Raw genomic sequence first — 20,395 nt, forward strand, 5'->3', positions numbered from 1 at the left:
GCTGCTGCACGCAATGTTGATGGTGAACAGATCAAAACACTGACAGAATCCATGGATGGCAGGCTTTTGAGTGTCCTTGCAAAGAAAGGTGGCTATATTGGTCACTGATTTGTTTTTATTTGGTTTTTGAATGTCAGAAATGTATATTTGTGAATGTTGAGATGTTATATTGGTTTCACTGGTAAAAATAAATAATTGAAATGGGTATAAATTAGTTTTTTGTTAAGTTGCCTAATAATTATGCACAGCAATTTACCTGCACACACAGATATCCCCCTAAAATAGCTCAAACTAAAAACTAAAACTTCCAAAAATATTCCGCTTTGATATTAATGAGTTTGTGTTCATTGAGAACATGGTTGTGGTTCAATAATAAAATTAATCCTCAAAAATACAACTTGCCTAATAATTCTGCACTCCCTGTATAATTATATAATATAATCGTATTATATGCATTAAACACCCCCCCCCCCCCCTTTTGTTCACATTACTTTTCAAAATGGTCAAATTGGGAGAAGTTTTATATGTTGTTTTATATTTTGTCAGAATTTATTAATCACAGTGTTTGTTATCCAACATATAATTTTATATTTTTGATATGATTTGCTTTCACAAGTTTTGCAGGCTTTTGAAAGTCTGATAAATAGCCCTGCATGGTTTCCCTTAAATCAAAGCAAATGATCCTGATTTAAAAATAAAATTAAAAATATTTTGGAAATTGTCAAAGTATACAACTAGGCTATGTAAGTTTATTTGTACAGCACATTTCATACCCAATGGCAATTCAGTGCTTTACATACAAGTTCGTTAAACTAGTAATAACATGTACATGAGAAATAAGAATAAAAAATAAAAACAAGGATAATTAAAACTGTTGTTAAGAGAATAAAAATAATAATAAAAAGGTCAAATACACAACAAATAAACAACAACGAGATAGACAGAATGATCCATCCAATTACATTCAGTCTCTAAAACATCCTTCAGTTTACAGTCTACGTACATGCCCCATTTTAATCACCTCACATCTCCTTTATTTATTTCTCAAAACATGTTCATAACATGCATTTCAATCACTATTCCCTGATTTATACTCAATAACCTTCTTGTTAAACCTATTTTCACTCATCATACCTTTCAAAAGATTTCCACATACTCAAACCTTTTTTGTCAAACTTGCTATTTTCACTCATCAAATTTAACTCAAATTAACATATAAAATAACAATAACCAAAGATAAGAACAAAGGCCAACTTAAACAGTTATAAAAAAGGTTAAAACGATGGTGGATAGATAAGATAAGGTGCAATCAGTGTGACGTCCACTCATTCAGTAAAGGCACAGATACACAGAACATTTTGTTCAGGGCTATCCATGATTTATTAAATGCAGCATTGAGATCAAGTGACAGCTTTAAATATCCACCAGATGGCGCCAGAGGACCGAACACCGGATGCATCGCTCGCCACAGCGGCTGCTTATTGATATTATGTTCCACACCCGTAAGACCTCCGTTCATCTTCACACACAGTTTAAGATATTTTATATTTAGTCCGAGAGCGTATGCAAGTGTATGCACACTATACTGTCCATGTCCAGAAAGGGAATAAAAACATCATCACAGTAGTCCATATGAGACATCAGTGGGTTAATTAGAGTCTCTTGAAGCATCCAAAATACATTTGGGTCCAAAAATAACAAAAACTACGACTTTATTCAGCATTGTCTTCTCTTCCGGGTTTGTTTTCAATCCTCAAATAAAGATTCAAACGGTTATGAATCAGCGAATCGATTCATGATTCGGATCGAGTGTCAAACTGCTGAAATCACGTGACATTGGCGATCCAAATCATGAATCAATACGCTGATTAAAATATCTTAAACTGTGTGTGAAGATGAACGGAGGTCTTACTGGTGTGGAACGACATTAGTGTGAGGAGTTAATGACATACATTTCGTTTTTGGGTGAACTAACCCTTTAAATAAGGTTATAAGCAACACCTGTCAACCATGATTGTAGTGAGAGCGACGCATTTCATGGTCTGGCCAAGGAATGAATGGACCACGATGGATGTTTGATTCTCTCTCTGTCAATAAGGAGAAAAGCTGCTAAGGACAAGGAAGGATGCTTCCAAATGAAAACAAATGCTTTTTCTGTGTTTCAACCGAGACAAAAAAGCAATTCCAAAACAAAACGGTGCCATGCATGGCACAACTACAGACGAGATGTTAACTGCGCCCTCTCGCGGCGACCGAGCAGACCTCTGATTGAACCTTCCGAGTCTCCGTACCAAAGAGAACCTGCCTCCCTATTCCTTTATTCGCACACCCATCAGCATCTCTCCTCGCAAAAACACAGAACGACCAAATGAAAATACACGGAAAAATATTCAGTCTCATCACTGGAGTGTACGCTGTGGCCAACGGCTTTGGACAACATGGAGAAATATAATATTCCTGCAAAATGGCACAATCCTTTCACCAGTGTGCATTTCTTTCCGAAAAATGAATTAATCGGCGCTATCTGCAGAAAGAAATAACGCTATCCGGCAAGTGACTCCCTCCTATTTATGTGGATATTATGATAAAACTAACTATATTTCACACAGACGACACATTTATGGCTAAACCTGACAGTTCTCCCGAAACAGACAGTCAGCTGAAGTGAACACAACAAAGATGAATCTCTTTTAGAGGAGCTCTCCGGCTGGCTAAAGGAACGAGGTAAGAAATTGTATGTTTATGGTGTGCAAATATGCAACCTTTGAATCCATGCACGACTTCCTTTGGACGATGCTCTTTGTTTTCCTTTAATATCACATGCTATCTTTATTGCCTGCCATCTTGATCAAGGCGCACAGATATTTCTTATAGAGATGCTCCCTATACACTCTTAACTCTTGGCCAGATCACAATACCATCATTTTTCCTCATCTTTTTTCATCGAAATGCACATTTCAGCTCCTCCCAGCTTTAGAGGGATGATGGTGATGCTGTGTAATGGTACCCACAGCATCCATGGACAGCATCTTGCCCAGTGTCTCCAGATAGGAAGCTGGCAGGACATGTGGCGAAGCATTTCGAGTAACACTTTGTATGAAGCCTGTGTGTTTAATGCATTATAAGGTATTTCTAATGCATTTATAGATGCTTACAATGCATCACTGTAGATTCTCATTGATAACCAACTAAATTATAAGACCCACACATGGTTATAAATTAAAAGAGGGATTTAAAAATGGCATGTAGGCTACTCGTTTTTAAGCATTTTAATATCTGGACTCCATCTTCTAAATATTGCAAGCTTTCCAGGATCTTTACAAAAGTATGGCATATAATAAACATTTTCCTATTAACCTTTTGATTAGTAAATGATTAATGAGAGCACATCGGGCCACTTTAGTCTCAGGGCGACTGCTGTTTATGGGGTCCAATTAACATGCAGCTGTCTTCCCTTTTTTATTTAATCGCTGATTGCAGTATATCTTGTTCATTTCATAAATTGTAATACAGTCTGTCATTCTTAGAAATATCAGATTTGCTCAATGTCAGCTCATACAGTGCATGGCATTGAGAAAGGCGTTTGTTTGTTTGGCTTGCAAGCAAGCGTTTTTTTTCTTTCTTTAACTTTCCTTTCTTTATTAGGGCAGTTTTCTGCTGAATATATCCCTTCTTGTATTCCGTAACACACACAAGTCTCAGTAATGACTGAAGTTTTAGCACACACTCACACACACACACACTGTCTAGTCTTTATTTTGATCCTGTCTGGCTTATATACAGCACCAATCAGAAGTTTGGAAACATTAAGATGTTTTTATATTTTGAAAGAAGTCTATTCTACTCACCAAGGATGTTTTTATTTGATTAAATGACAAATTGTGAGATATTATTACTAAAATAACGTAAAATAAAGTTTTGTTTTAATATGTTTTAAAAAGTGATATATATCTGTGATGGCAAAGCTGAACATTCAGCATTATTACTCCAGTCTTCAATGTCACACAATCCTTCAGAAATCAAAATATGTTGATTTTGCTCAAGAAAGAAACATTCATTATTATTATCAATGTTCAAAACAGCTGAATACAGTTTTTTTGTGTGTGTGTGTGTGTGGAAACAATGATATACTATCATTAAAAGGTTTGGAGTAATATATATATATATATATATATATATATATATATATATATATATATATATATATATATATATACACACTTTTATTCAGCAAGGACAAATTAAATTGATCAAAAGAGACAGTAAAGACATTGATATTGTTACAAATAAATCTATTTCAAACAAATGCTGTTCTTTTTACCTTTCTATTCATCAAAGGATCCTGTCACAAATGTTTCCACAAAAATAGTATGCATGCAAAAATGCTAATATATATATATATATATATATATATATATATATATATATATATATATATATATATATATATATATATATATATATATATATATATGTATATGTATATATGTGTGTGTGTAAATAAATAATTGAGCACAATCATATTTTTACAATGATTTCTGAAGGATTGTGTGACAGAGGACTGGAGTAATGATGCTGAAAATTCATGTACATTTTAAATTTGATTAAAACAGAAAATGGCTATTTTAAAGTGTGTTAATATTTCACACACATTTCAGATCAAATGAATACAGCCTTTGTAGAAGAGACTTCTCTCAAAAACATTAAAAAATATGAATGTTTCCAAACTTTTAACCGGTACTAAATAAATATATGTGACCCTGGAGCTCTTCAGCAGTCCTGCGTCTCATACATCGTATTGGTCAAAATTATCAATTTTTCTTATTTTCTAAAAATCATTAGGATATTAAGATCATGTTCCATGAAGATATTTAGTAAATTTCCTACAGTAAATATATATAAAAATGTTTTATTGGTAGTAATATGCATAGCTAAGGACTTTTTTTGTGCAATCAGATTTTCAAGTAGTTGTATCTTGGCCATATTGTCCTATCCTAACAAACCATACATCAATGGAAAGATTATTATTCAGCTTCAGATGATGTAAACAAATCAATTTAAAAATGTTTACCCTTATTGCTGGTTTTGTGGTCACATATTATTATATAAATAAATATTTAATGTAAAATAATCAAAGTATAATCTTTTTTATATATATATAAACATCTAAACAGAGTTATTATTTCCAGTTATTTTGATTCTGTTGTATTATCCTGATTTATCAGTGGTATGATGGTAAACTTGAATGCTGGGATGGAAAGTTAAACAAGGTGTCGATCTGAGTTTTAGTCGTACTCGTTTACTGCTGTCTGACATGTGCTTCATTAGTTCTCGTCGCTTCCTCCAAATGTGACTTTCTCTCTGTTCCTCTCATTCACCCACACAATCTGCTTTTTAAGCTCTTGATATGTGAACGGCCCGAGGACTGATTGTCCATTGGTCCATTTTACAGTTTGTTTTAAACAGGAGCTGCTCTGTTTGGCTAATCTACCTCCATCCACCAGAGATAAATGGCCTTTCAAGTCTGCTGCGGCCCTTTTCCTGCATGGTTTTGATGGGAAATAAGGGATCAATGTGTATTGTGTATACACGGGGCATGTCTATAGAGCAAAACCATTGGGTGTTGGGATTTGTTGTCATGGGAACAGTAAGACCCCGTGACACAAAGGTGGCATGAAGTGGACAGCTTCGGCTTGTTTTGTCTCTTCCGCAACAGATTAAAGCAGTTTTTCAACCTTTTTTCAGTCATAGCTCCCTTTGAAAATGTTCTTAATTTTGTGGCACCCCCTCGCATACGTTACGCTAGGGGTGTAACGGTACAGATTGCGCACGGTTCGGTTTGTATCACGGTTTTAGGTTCACGATTTCAGTACGGTATTCGCTATGTTCAGGGAAAAAAGGACTACTGTCAAATAAAAATTAAGAAAATAAGAACAAATAAGTTAAATACAAGCAGCAGCACAAATAAATACTATTGAGCAAAGATACTAATAAAATTAACAATGCTTTTCAGGTTTTTCAGATAGGTCTAACATTAGTTTTTAGGTAGAGAAATGTAATAAAGTAATCAAATGTAAAATAACTGCATATTTACCTGTTTAAATTAAAGATGAATCCTTATTAAACTTACAAAAGCGGCCCCAATATATATATTAGGTGGCCTTAAAGCAGGGGTCCCCAATCTCGGTCCTGCAGGGCCACTGTCCTGCACAGTTTAGCTCCAACCCCAATCAAACACACCTGAACCAGCTAACCACTGCCTATAAAGGCATTGATTAGCATTGATTAGCTGGTTTAGGTGTGTTTGATTGGGGTTAGAGCTAAACTCTGCAGGACCGAGATTGGGGACCTCTGCCTTAAAGGGCTAGTTCACCCAAAAATGAAAATGATTTCATTAATTACTCAGCCTCATGTCGTTGGACACCTGTAACACCTTCGTTCATCTTTGGAACACAAATGAATAATATTTTTGTTGAAAGCTGATGGCTGAGAAAGGCTTCAGAAAGGCCTCCATTGGGATTTAGTCCATTTCCACTCACAAGACCCATAAAGGCACTAAAGACGTCGATACAAAGTCCATCTCACTACAGTGGCTGTACTATAATTTTACGAAGCGACGAAGATAGTTTTTGTGCGCAACAAAATCGAAATAATGACTTTATCCGCCAAGATATTGTCTTCCGTGTCGGTCTCGCTCCTCCTCTTCCGGGTCATGAACGGCGGAGCTGCGTCATATTCTCGCGCATGCGTCGAGTTCACGTCAATAACTTGGTGGATAAAGTCATTATTTTGATTTTTGTGCGCACAATAACTATTTTTGTCGCATTGTAACATTATAGTACAGCTGCTGTAGTGAGATGGACTTTGTATCGACGTCTTTAGTGCCTTTATGGGTCTTGTTAGTGGGAATGTACTGAATGCCAATGGAGGCCTATCTGAAGCCTTTCTCAGCTTTACACTAAAATATCTTCATTTGTGTTCTGAAGATGAACGAAGGTCTTACGGGTGTCCAACGACATGAGGGCGAGTAATGAATGGAATAATTTTCATTTTTTGGTGAACTAACCCTTTAAGTGCTGTGGACTTACATCGAAAAATAAATACAATGTACTTACTGTGTTCAAATTGTATTGCAAAACACTTTTACTGATATTGAGGTGAGATACGGGTAAAGTTAGGTGTAAGAGAAGTGCTAACTTTGTAATTACAAATGTAACTACAGAATTTATTTACAGAAGTAATTACATGCAGGTATGTTTTAATGTTAGTACAATGTATGTACACAATAAGTGCATTGTATCAAATGATTAATTAAAATGTTAGTATAGTAGTTAAGGCCACCTAATATAAAGTGGGTCCACAAAAGCTATTCAGTCAAGAGCAGTGAGGGACGTCTATCTTTTGTTTGACATTAAACAGACCTAATGCAGGGATATGTCTCGTCTTTCTTGACTCTATACAGTTCGCTTAAGCCATATTCAGACTATGTCTGCTTGGATACTCATCAAGATGGACATGTTGACATACTTTCTGTGTGAGTTTGTCCGTTCAAGCGCAAGACTTGAAAGATAACTCAATATTATGCGCGCTGTGAGACTTTGCACGCTTTCGGATGAGTGCACAGAGACAGATATTCTCACAGCGCGCGTAAAAGATTAGCTGTAAAGATGAACGGAGGTCTTGGGTGTGGTACGACATTAGGGTGAGTCATTAATGACATAAATTTCATTTTTGGGTGAACTAACCCTTTAAAGTTCTGCATATTTAAGGGCGTGGTTACTTTGAGTGACAGGTGGATAGCCATTTATCTGCCGTCTATAGTCATTGCGTCATCTGAGCTCCGCTCACATCCCGCCCTTTTGCCCATGTTCTGTCATCCGGGAGTGACTCGCGATGATTCGCTCACAAGATGGCGACGTCCAGCTCGTCTCTACTTTAAGCTTCAGAACGGCTTATCGAAATCCTATGGGTGACGTCACGGACACTACTTCCATATTTTTTTACAGTCAGACGGCGTTGGGAAACGCTGGCTTAAAGGGTTAGTTCACCCAAAAATGAAATTTATTTGATTAACTCCTCACCCTAATGTCGTTCCGCACCCCTAAGACCTCCGTTCATCTTCACACACAGTTTAAGATATTTTAGATTTAAGTCCGAGGAAGTCTTTTGGCATTGTCTTCTCTTCCGCGTTTGTTTTCAAACCTCAAATAAAGAATCAAATGGTCGTGAATCGGCGTATTGATTCGTGGTTCATATCGCCAATGTCACGTGATTTAAGCCTGTTTGACACACGATTCGAATCTTGAATCATGACTGTTTGAATCTTTATTTGAGGAACACAGAAGAGACGACAATGCTGAATAAAGTCGTATTTTTTTTTTGTTATTTTTGGACCAAAATGTATCGTCGACATGTCAAAAGAGTCTAACTAACCCACTGATGTCACACATGGACTACTTTGATGATGTTTTAATTACCTTCTGGACGTGGGCAGCAAGTGGGCATACACTTACATTCAAAGGACAGAAAGGCCTCGGACTAAATATAAAATATCTTAAACTGTGTGAAGATGAACGGAGGTCTTACGGGTGTGGAACGACATTAGGGTGAGGAGTTAATGAAAGAAATGTCCTTTTTGTGTGAACTAACCCTTTAAAGTTAATTTTTCTGAACTCCTGAGTATGCAAATAAGTTCTTTATGGTATCAGAAAAGTCTAGTTTGGCCCTGGAGGACAGAATGTGTCGGTTGTGGTTTATTTCTTGGGGAGTTGCAGGCATATTTAGGTGAATGGGGATAATCATGTCTAAGTCTATCCAGATGCCAACCTGGAGGTCCGTCCAAACGAAGGCTTCAGCTGCGGCGGTTTAATTTGTCTCTTGGCTCTGAGTTGAGTGAGCAGCTGGACTTGAGGCAGGCAAAATCTGGGGCCGTGGTCTGTGGAGCTCACGCTATAACGGAGCTGGAGCGCAGCCACACAAGCCTTTCTTCAGCTTGTTTGTGTGCTGTGATGTGGACTGTGTATTGAGACAATGCTGTCTTGTAATTAGCCGTTCCGGTTCACAATTTTCTCAGGGAATGGCTTACCTTTGTGATATTCAGAATTAGATACATTTCAAACCCAGAAAGACTAAAAGGACTCCATTACATAACAGCCTGGTGTTGAAATAAAGCAGAAATGTTGTCTTGCTGAGTTAGCCTTAAAGGAATATTCTGGGCTCAATACAAGTTAAGCTCAATCGACTGGCGTTTGTGGCATAATGAAAAAAATCATTCTCAATTTCTCGAGGATACAATTTTTGGAGGACTCTTAAAGAGGGGGTTTAATTGTATTTGAATGCATTCTGACTTATTTACACTGTTAAAGAGTTGGTTCTCCTGTTAAACATGATTTCAGAACACAAGTTTGATGTATGACGGAGTATTCCTGTGCCAAATACACTCGAACAGATTTCAGAATTTTGTTGTTGTTGAGTAAGTCATAACAGGTGGAATTCCTTGTATGTAGGCACGCACGCACGCACGCACGCACGCACACAAGCGCGCACACACCAACCAACCGACCAGAGCAAGAGCGCTTTGTTCGGTTATGGTAGCCATCGGCGTAATTTTTAGACACAAGATCAACAATGTCACTAAAGGTGTGTGTGTGTGTGTGTGTGTGTGTGTGTGTGTGTGTGTGTGTGTGTGTGTGTGTGTGTGTGTGTGTGTGTGTGTGTGTGTGTGTGTGTGTGTGTGTGTGTGTGTGTGTGTGTGTGTGTGTGTGTTCCCGGTCATGAGTGGAAACCGCAGGCGGTGAGTGAAACTCCATGAAATGTGTGTGTTTTGTTGGTAGTCGGCGCTTAAGTGCATATAATGTGAACAACACCAACGTATACACTCTAAAAAATGCTGGGTTGTTTTAACCCAATGTTGGGTCAAATATGGACTAACCCAGCATTTGGGTTGTTTTTAATCATGCGGTTGGGTTAAATATTTGCTTAAGACAACCCAACTGCTGGGTTAGTCCATATTTGACCCAACATTGGGTTGTTTTTTACCCAGAATTTTTTAGAGTGTATAGAATTGAGTTATCCATGGGATAAATGCCATGATGTGTGTGTGTGTGTGTGTGTGTGTGTGTGTGTGTGTGTGTGTGTGTGTGTGTGTGTGTGTGTGTGTGTGTGTGTCTCTTTAGCTCCGCCCATTGCACGCCTCCACGAGCTCGGCTGTTTTCAGAAAGATCGGTTCAGTGTATCTGTCTTTTATAAATATGATAAACTAAAGACTCTTGGGAGATAACAGAAACTGTGTGTGCTATGACCCCTTTAAAAGCAGAAATGTTAAGCATTTAAGTTATTGTTAAATTAAACTAAAAGTATTCATTTAAAAAAAATATTAGATGAAAAACATAACTAAACAACAAAACAAAAAAAACATGAAAATTAGAATAAGTACTTCTAAGACTAAAAGTAAAAGCACACACTAAAATTACTAAAACTAAACATTAAAAAAAGATACTTTTATATATTATACAATTTTATAAAAGCTTGTGTAGTATCTGAGCTGTCATTTTTCTGCTTATATCTGCTTATGGTTTTAGGCATTATGCTGTCAAAGCAAGAACGTTCCTGCGGTGGAGACGCGGTTATATGGTTTACTACTTATAAGTAAACGGCTATATTATATATTATTGACACAGGCTTTATTTTAAATCAACCTCTCATCTACGCATTGCCTCCAATGTAATTTTTGTTTAAACAGGAATATTCCTTAAATTTGGTTCATCTGCAAAGATAAAATACTACGTCAGTAGTAGCATATTACTACAGTAGTAGTAATATGTCCTACTGACATATTAAAATCATATCTTGATTCTTCTCTCCTTTTTACACCTCCATATTTTCAGACCTAGTATTTTCTCACATATTGAAGCTATTGTAGAGAAGGTAACGCAACACAGCACGGGCTCTTGTAAGTGATGTTTACATCGCAGTATTGAGTTGAGTGTGTTTTTGAAAAGAGTAGACTATGCTCGTCGTAAGATTGAAAGAGTATCTGAGTGGGTCTTTAAGCAGAGTCCCATTCAATCTGAAATTGATGTCACGTCCGCACAGAACTGAACTGAACAGGTGCCGGCCGCAGATTTACAGCCAGGGGAAGATGGAAGCCTGCAGGCAGAAAAGTGGACTTTTAATGTGGGAAAATCAGGCATATATTTTCAATATGTGGGCCTTAGCCGCACACCTCTCAATATAAGGCGTCTAATTAAGCTTATTTTAATCTTCAGCGATTAGTGGGTGGGATTTTCTTCTGGGATGTTTTGCTGAGTGTGAATTTGTAACCCAATTTGAGCTTTACAGCTCTGACTGGTGTGTTGCTAAAGCAGCTTGAAGCTTAAAACAACTTAAAATTACGTTTTTCATTTCTTTTAATTGATTTAGTGTTCTTTACTAAAGCAGTGTTTTAGTTTTTCTGTTTTAGTAGTCTGTGAATGATGCTTTGTGAAAGACCTTGTTTCCCCCCCACGAGTGTAATTAGGTATTATAATGAGACTATTTATTGAAGCAAGCAGCGTTTCTGTTTTGACTCTATCTGGATGCAAGTTAAAGGGATAGTTCACCCAAAAATGAAAATTAGCCCGTGATTTACTCCCCCTCAAGTCATCCTAGGTGTGTGTATGATATTCTTATTTCAGACAAATGCAATTAGTTATATAAAAAAAATTATTGCCTCTTCTAAGCTTTATAATGGCAGTGAATGGCTGTTTCTCTTTTGAAGTCTATAAAAGTGCATCTATTCATCATAAAAGTGCATCTATTCATCATAAAAGTGCATCTATTCATCATAAAAGTGCATCTATTCATCATAAAAGTGCATCTATCCATCATAAAACTGCATCTGTCCATCATAAAGTGCATCGAAATCTATCCATCATAAAAGTGAATCCAACAAATGCACTTTTATGATGGACAAATGCACTTTTATGATGGACAGATGCACTTTTATGATGGACAGATGCACTTTTATGATGGACAGATTCACTTTTATGATGGACAGATTCACTTTTATGATGGACAGATGCACTTTTATGATGGACAGATGCACTTTTATGATGGACAGATACACTTTTATGATGGACAGATACACTTTTATGATGGACAGATACACTTTTATGATGGACAGATACACTTTTATGATGGACTGATGCACTTTTATGATGGACAGATGCACTTTTATGATGGACAGATGCACTTTTATGATGGACAGATTCACTTTTATGATGGACAGATACACTTTTATGATGGACAGATGCACTTTTATGATGGACAGATTCACTTTTATGATGGACAGATGCACTTTTATGATGGACAGATGCACTTTTATGATGGACAGATTCACTTTTATGATGGACAGATGCACTTTTATGATGGACAAATGCACTTTTATGATGGACAGATGCACTTTTATGATGGACAGATGCACTTTTATGATGGACAGATTCACTTTTATGATGGACAGATGCACTTTTATGATGGACAGATGCACTTTTATGATGGACAGATACACTTTTATGATGGACAGATACACTTTTATGATGGACAGATACACTTTTATGATGGACAGATACACTTTTATGATGGACAGATACACTTTTATGATGGACTGATGCACTTTTATGATGGACTGATGCACTTTTATGATGGACAGATGCACTTTTATGATGGACAGATGCACTTTTATGATGGACAGATACACTTTTATGATGGACAGATACACTTTTATGATGGACAGATACACTTTTATGATGGACAGATGCACTTTTATGATGGACAGATACACTTTTATGATGGACTGATGCACTTTTATGATGGACAGATGCACTTTTATGATGGACAGATGCACTTTTATGATGGACAGATTCACTTTTATGATGGACAGATGCACTTTTATGATGGACAGATACACTTTTATGATGGACAGATGCACTTTTATGATGGACTGATGCACTTTTATGATGGACAGATGCACTTTTATGATGGACAGATGCACTTTTATGATGGACAGATGCACTTTTATGATGGACAGATGCACTTTTATGATGGACTGATGCACTTTTATGATGGACTGATGCACTTTTATGATGGACAGATGCACTTTTATGATGGACAGATGCACTTTTATGATGGACTGATGCACTTTTATGATGGACAGATGCACTTTTATGATGGACAGATGCACTTTTATGGACTTCAAAACAGAAACAGGCATTCACTCGCATTATAAAGCTTGAAAGAGCCAGGAATTTTTTTTTTGTTTAACTCTTAATTGTATTCGTCTAAAAGAAGAAAGTCATATACAACTAGGATGACTTTAGGGAAGAGTAAATAATGGGCTAATTTTAATTTTAGGTTGAACTATCCACCCCTTTAACAGTGTGAACAGTTTTCACAGTGTTACGCTTTAGATAGTAAAAAAAAAACATTTTGGCATAAAAAGAAATGACACAATCTTAAATTAATCTCAAAGTATTGGCAGGATGGAGAACACTTTAGGCTATTAGACATTTTACTTGTCAATACGGTGCTGTTTTCAAGTAACTTGTAGGAGTGGCAACATGCCAATAACCTTGATTAACGAAGGTCTTTATGTCGCAGATCCATATATTCCTATACCGAATATCTATATTTTTTTCTGATTCATTAATTTTTTATTTAGAGTCAAATTAAGAGTTGTAACAAGTGACCTCCTCCGTTTTTAACATCCCTCCACAGCAGGGATAAAATCTTTGCATTAATGGCAGTCTAAGTGTTTTATGAAGTGGCATGCTGAGTATGTTGTTTGCGGAGCTCTTGAGCACAGGTTTAGGGATGCGTGCCAGCTGAGGTGAATGGGGTCATGTCCATAGGGAGGCTGGTATTCAGAGTAATGAAATGATAGCCAGAAGCCAGTGACTCTCAGCTCGAGTCTCTTCACCTGCTGCCATGAGTGTTTATCAACTCAAAGACCTGCTAAATGACATGGCATGCCACTGACCCGCTTCCTCCACTGCAAAAAAATGTCCTGTTTCTAGTCAAAATTCCTAAAAAATTCTTACATTAAGTAACATTTACTAGACAAGTAAAAATTATTATCTTGTTTTGGGGTAAAATAACTCAAAATAACGAGAGTTTTTCCTTAAAATAAGATAAATAATCTGCCAGTGGGGTAAGTAAAATAATCTTGTTTTCTGTTTGAATTAAGATTATTTTTCTTACCCCACTGGCAGATTATTTATCTTATTTTAAGCGAAAACTCTCTTAATTTTGAGTTATTTCCCCCCAAAAATAAGGCAAATACTTTTCCTTGTCTATTAAATACTTCGTTTTAAGAATATTTAGAAATTTGGACTAGAAACAAGACAAAAATACTATGTAAGAAAAGCATTTTTTGCAGTGGCTGATTAGCGACCCCCTTCTCTTCTTGTCACTGGTTTGTGAAAGTAAAAATCAAGAAAATATGTTATTGTTTTATTTTTTTAAATGAGTTTTTATTTGACTTTTTATTTTTTTAGCTAAACCCTAAACATATAGGGCCCTATCATACACCAGGTACAATGAGACACCACTCTGTAAAAAAAATTATTATTGGTTTTACTTAAAAAAAAGAAAGTCACCTGGTTGCCTTAAAATGTTGAGTCTATTGAAGTTGAAAAATGTGAGTTGATACAATGAAGGAAATTGCTTTAATAAATAGAAACTTAAAATATTATTGTATCTGAACCACATAAACAAATTTGATAAATCATGAAAATACCACAATTTGGCATGTTTCACTGCGTCATCACAAATAAAACACACACATTACCCAATATGCTTACAAAATCTTTTAATAATGTATAGTTTTATTCCGTCATTTATTCAGACCATGAGCTCTGATTGTTAAAATAGGGCACATAAACTCCATTCTAGAGGCTGTTCACAATGAACACGTGTTATTTGTTCAATTGTTTGTCTATGCCAACATACGACGTGTTGATTTTGAATTGACGGCTGACTTTGCTTGTTGGGAATTAGATGTGTTCACATTTTTCACATACATATTTTCTTTTATTAAATCAATGGGCTTGAAGCTCAAATTTTACCCTGTGAAGAAATGACCTGTCTTGAGTCATCTGCTCAAATCTAAATCAATTTACAAGTAATTGCACTTAATTTAAAGTTAAGCCCCAGTTCTCGTGTTGACATCTCCAATATATATAATTTTCTCTGGTGGCAGTCGTCGTCGTCTTGGATTTTTAAAAGCCAAAACGTGCATGATTGTGGTTCTCGATTTTTCAGATATGAGCTGCTTGAGTACCTCTGCACATCAGTCTTTGGCTTTGTAATTTGGTTAGTTTTCCTGAAAGAGAAAACCCTTTGTCAGTTGTTTTGCTCTTTATTCTGAGCAGATGATTAGTCCCTCACACACTCTGCTGACAGTCCCTCACGTCTCGCATGTATGCTGAAGATGCTCGTCTGTAGAGTGGTTTACTATTAAACATGCGCTTGCTTTTAAACATCAAAGTCAGGGCCTGATTGGCGTCTCTAGGCCTAATTAATTTCCCTGGATGGGTCGAATCCCCTTATGTCAAGTCTTGGCATGTTGTTTGAAAATGAGCCTGATAAGAGAGCATGAGTTTTTCCGTCATGAGGATGAGAAGCGCTCCGAGGTGAATTGTGTTTTCTTCTACTGTAGTCTGAATGAGAGCAGGAGGTTGGCTACAGGGCTTTTTGATCTTGGAGGAAGACCAAAATGGAAAACGCTTCCAGTAAAGAAAGGCACAGCTTGTTGGGTCGGGCCCAGTTTATCAAGTTTATGCATTGTTGTAAATGCTAAAAAATAGAGGAAAGAACATGTCGTTTGAACACTTTTGCTTACAAATGAGTTAGTCTTCAATTAGGGGTAATTTTTCCTGGATTTTTTCAAGATTTTTTTCTGGCCAACATTTATTTGTTTTTTTTAATCTGTGTTTATTTAAAGAGAGAGTTCACCCAAAAATGAAAATTCTGTCATTATTTTTTCACGAAGAAAACCTTCATCGGAAACATTGTAAGAGACCGACACAGGCTAGAAGAGATTTTTGCAGAAAGTCGTCGCTTCATGACATTAAGGTGGAACCACTGGACTCACGTGGACTATTTTAACGATGTCTTTACTTCCTCTCTGGACCCTGAAAGTGTTCATTACAGTTTTTGCCTATTCCTTGAACACTATAGACCCATGCTTAGACTAAAGTAACACATCTTGAAGCTTTTGTTACCATACCTCAAACACATGTACACATGCCTTAAACAAAATCGCCGCTTTGCACTGTAGTTGCATTTCTGCAACACACTTACTCCTTTATGCAACACACTTGGTCCTGCATACTACACTCTATTTCATACATAAGACACTTTGTTCAAAAATGAAATCTCAGGGTGCCATTTGGAAAACACATGTATCCAAAATACAATACAGTACACACTCAAATACACACCTAAAGGCACTTACTTGCAAAACTGAACACCAATCAGCCAACCACAATTAGGCCTCAGTTAAGCCATTTTGAGAACTTTGCAAGCATTGAGAGAGAGAGAGAGAGAGAGAGAGAGAGAGACTTTTTTTTTTTTACTTTTCAAAACCCTTTAATTACAATTAAAAACAGGTTTGCATAATTACATAATTACACATACGCATAAAATCCCGTTTAGTTTAAACACCAAACTTCCTCAAAAATGTCCAATTTTTCAACTAGTTTATAATAGGCAAATTCTACCGCTAAACGAGCAGAAATCAACCATATACTTAATTTTACTTGTCCAAACAAATAATTCAAAAATACATCAGCATTCCTTGTTTTATACCGATACTTAGGACCATAAATACAAAGTTCTTGGCTAAAAACATGGCCCACCATATCACACCATTCATTTAACATTTGAAAAACCAACTCTGAGAGAGAGAGAGAGAGAGAGAGAGAGAGAGAGAGAGAGAGAGAGAGAGAGAGAGAGAGAGAGAGAGAGAGAGAGAGAGAGAGAGAGAGAGAGAGAGAGAGAGAGAGAGAGAGAGAGAGAGAGAGAGAGAGAGAGAGAGAGAGAGAGAGAGAGAGAGAGAGAGAGAGAGAGAGAGAGAGAGAGAGAGAGAGAGAGAGAGAGACTTTTGAACAACTTTAATTACAAATTTTTTTTAAAAACAATGTTCAATCAATTAATTAGCCATCACAAAAAATGAAATAAAATTACAAACACCCAAACGTTATCATACATAGGTTTGTAAATTACCATCACAGTCAACATCGCAAATACAGTTATTTATAGCCCACTTAAACTTGAACTCTTCAATATTCTCATTCAGTCGATAATATTCAAATTCTATTCTTAACCGTGACTTCATCAAACCTTCATAAATCAGTACCACATCAGTTTGCCCCACACCACCTATTTTACTTTTACGGGACAGCCAAACAGCTAACTTTGCTTGTCCAAAGATAAAATTGAGTAGGTGATAAGTCTCTCTCTTGCTGCGTTTATATTTAGGTCCATAGATATACAATTCTGGTGTGAGAACTTCCCCTAAAGTCTGACACCATCCACCAAGAATTTCAAAAAGAGGCAATAATCTACTACAACTAGCAAATAAATGAAAAACTGTTTCCTGTTGATCACAGAAAGGACAACCTATCCCTGCTAGTGGATCAAAATGTGCTCTGTATCTGTTTGTAGCTATGATTCCATGCACAACGCGCCATTGCAGATCTCCAGACCACATTACTGTATTGCAAGTTGGCTAGTGCTTCTTTTTTTAACGAAAAATTGTAGTTTTGTGGAACATACAGTACAGTACAGTTACAGTACATAGCACTGTACCATTGAGATATAGTTTTGAGTTTTTCATTTGTAACCGTTCAGTACTTTTTGGTTGTTGTGAACCTTTGCTGGAAAAAAAGAACAGAAACTGTAAGTGTGGCATTGCTTCACAGAATGCTAACTGATGAACTGAATAAAAACAGGGAAAATGTATGACTGCAATGTTTTATATAAAGTAGACTAGTGTGTTCCCCCTGATCTGAAAGTGTATTCATATGATGCAAGTGTGTATCATTTTGTCATCAGAGTTATATTTTGACAAAGGAATGTTAGGTTTTGATAGTAGAGTTTCAATTTGACGCAGATATGAATGGTACATTTCCCAGCGTTGTGTCATGTTTACGTGTGTGTAGAGTTTTGGCACAATGAGCAAAGTTTTGCAACATGTGTTCAAGCAATGGACAAAAACGGTCAGAGCTCTCTGATGAAGATGAACGAAGGTCTTACGGGTTTGGGATGAAACGAGGGTGAGGAATTAATGACAGAATTAAAACATTTTGGGTGAACTTACCACTGTCCCACTAGAGGGACACTTATCACATATCACATAATCATCAGTAATCATCATAAACTAGGCATCATTTGAAAACTTGAAACTGAAATTGGATGTTGTGTTACCATGGAAACAGTACTATCATTCTTCTAGCTGGCTCCTCCCCTATTGAGTGGCCTCAGGTTTCATATTACAACATTTATTTACAATCAAGTTTTTTTTTCTAATCTTGGCCAAACGCATATCGTCAAAAGGTCTGAGCCTCAAGGCTCCATATTTGGCGACTTTTTTTGATGGAGGTGATATTCGGACATGCAGCAAAATAAAAAAACAATGAAATGTGGGTCCGGTGGCTTATTTTTTTTATTACATTTTTTTGGTACAGTGCCCCTAAACAAAACCTCATATGAACTTAAATTTTAGTGATATCAACTTCAAATTTGGAACACAACTTGGTTAGACGTATGGCTTTGATTTTCATCATAATTTTAGAGTAAAATTATTTTGAAAAGTATATATTTAATATAAAACAAAAACATTTATACAGTACATTTAATTTACAGTGTATTTATACTTCCATAATTTTTTAAACTTTCATTTTGACAATAAGCAATAATCTGCTTAGCATCTTCTTTAAAACAAGATTTAACGTCGGTCTATATTGCAAAGCAATCTCAAATTACAGCCATTTACTTTTGGATCTATTCTCTATTCTACATCTATTCTCTATTCTACATCTATTCTCTATTCTACATCTATTCTCTATTCTACATCTATTCTCAAAAAGAGAGGTGATGGTTAAGGGGTTAAATTTGGCAGATATTGCCTATTTTTGGGCTTGTCCCCTTCCCCTACCCATATATTTATAAAAATGCATTAATATTGGGAAACTAGTTTGTAATTTTCCCTAAGAAAATAAAGACAACTTGTTTTTATTTTAATTGCCATTTATGGTCACATTTATAAATAACAAATACTGTCTCCATGCCTTTAACATCACAAGCATTTCAGAGAAAACTATTGATTTCACAAGAGAATATATTTGGTTAGAAGTCACAGAGGACCACATGCGGACCCCAATTCTCCTAATAAAGTTTTTCCACATGGCTTCAGAGTATTTAATTGGTTATGTTATGTTATTTTAGACTAATACTTCAGTTATTATTATAATAATTTTTTATAGATTCAAACTGAATTGACTTCTCTTGTGTTATCAAGACTTACCATCACAAACTATGCATCCATGGCAATAATAATCATGTTTTATTCCAGGACATGATAAATGTTTTAACATGGATGAAAAAATAGTTCCATTTGTCAATATTTCAAAAAGGTTCCTAATTGAAGAATCACCCAAATGCATTATGGCACATTAGCGTTTATCAATTATAGCTCTCAATACAATCTGTCGTCTGACCAGAACCAGAATCTGTGGTTCCGGAGCCATTAAATCTCACATTTATGCCTCCATCTAGCTAGGCAGTTTGTAAATAGATGACTGATGAGTCTTTTGTGAAGTGTAGCCATTAACGTCATTTTGAATTATGGAGAAACTGGAGAGGCTGCCCACCTAAATCTCCCAGAACTCTGCGGTCTGTCCATTTAAATGTCACGGTCCCGTATGGAAGTTTTGACAGTGTGTGAAAGAGAGCAAGAGAGAGTGATTAATATATTGTTGTAAAGTGCTTTAGGCAGTGGAGGATGTCTGAATCTGTCATTTCCGGATGCAGATGTGGCTTCTGAAGCGTTAGACATCTCTCCCACTCCACCAGATGTTTCTTTATTCAGTCACTCATGCTGTGCTTCACCTGTTTCGTTTTCCATTCTAGCTGTTGCTTTGTCTTCAGGAAGGGCAAATACAATTCCCACATGGCTTATTTATTATACATATCCAGAGGTGGACAAAGTGCACAACTCTATTACTTGAGTAAAAGTAATAGTACTACTCGTCAAATATTACTCAGTTACAAGTGAAAGTTGTAAAAATAGATTTTTACTCAAGTAAAAGTAAAGAAGTATTTGTTTTCAAAAGTACTTAAGTATCAAAAGTAAATT

The 20,395-nt window shown here is 36.2% G+C and overlaps 1 protein-coding gene across 1 annotated transcript in view; it reads left to right on the plus strand.

Annotated features, from left to right (window-relative positions):
• The first annotated feature begins 2,053 nt into the window (after positions 1-2,053).
• Positions 2,054-20,395, plus strand: part of b4galt2 (UDP-Gal:betaGlcNAc beta 1,4- galactosyltransferase, polypeptide 2) — a 195,339-nt gene continuing 176,997 nt past the window's right edge. Inside the window, exon 1 of the mRNA XM_067453492.1 lies at positions 2,054-2,724. The gene's annotated coding sequence lies outside the window, so the exon portion shown is untranslated. The remainder of the gene's footprint in view (positions 2,725-20,395) is intronic.

Source organism: Pseudorasbora parva, chromosome 9 (assembly GCF_024679245.1).
Source record: "Pseudorasbora parva isolate DD20220531a chromosome 9, ASM2467924v1, whole genome shotgun sequence".
Lineage (NCBI taxonomy): Eukaryota > Metazoa > Chordata > Actinopteri > Cypriniformes > Gobionidae > Pseudorasbora > Pseudorasbora parva.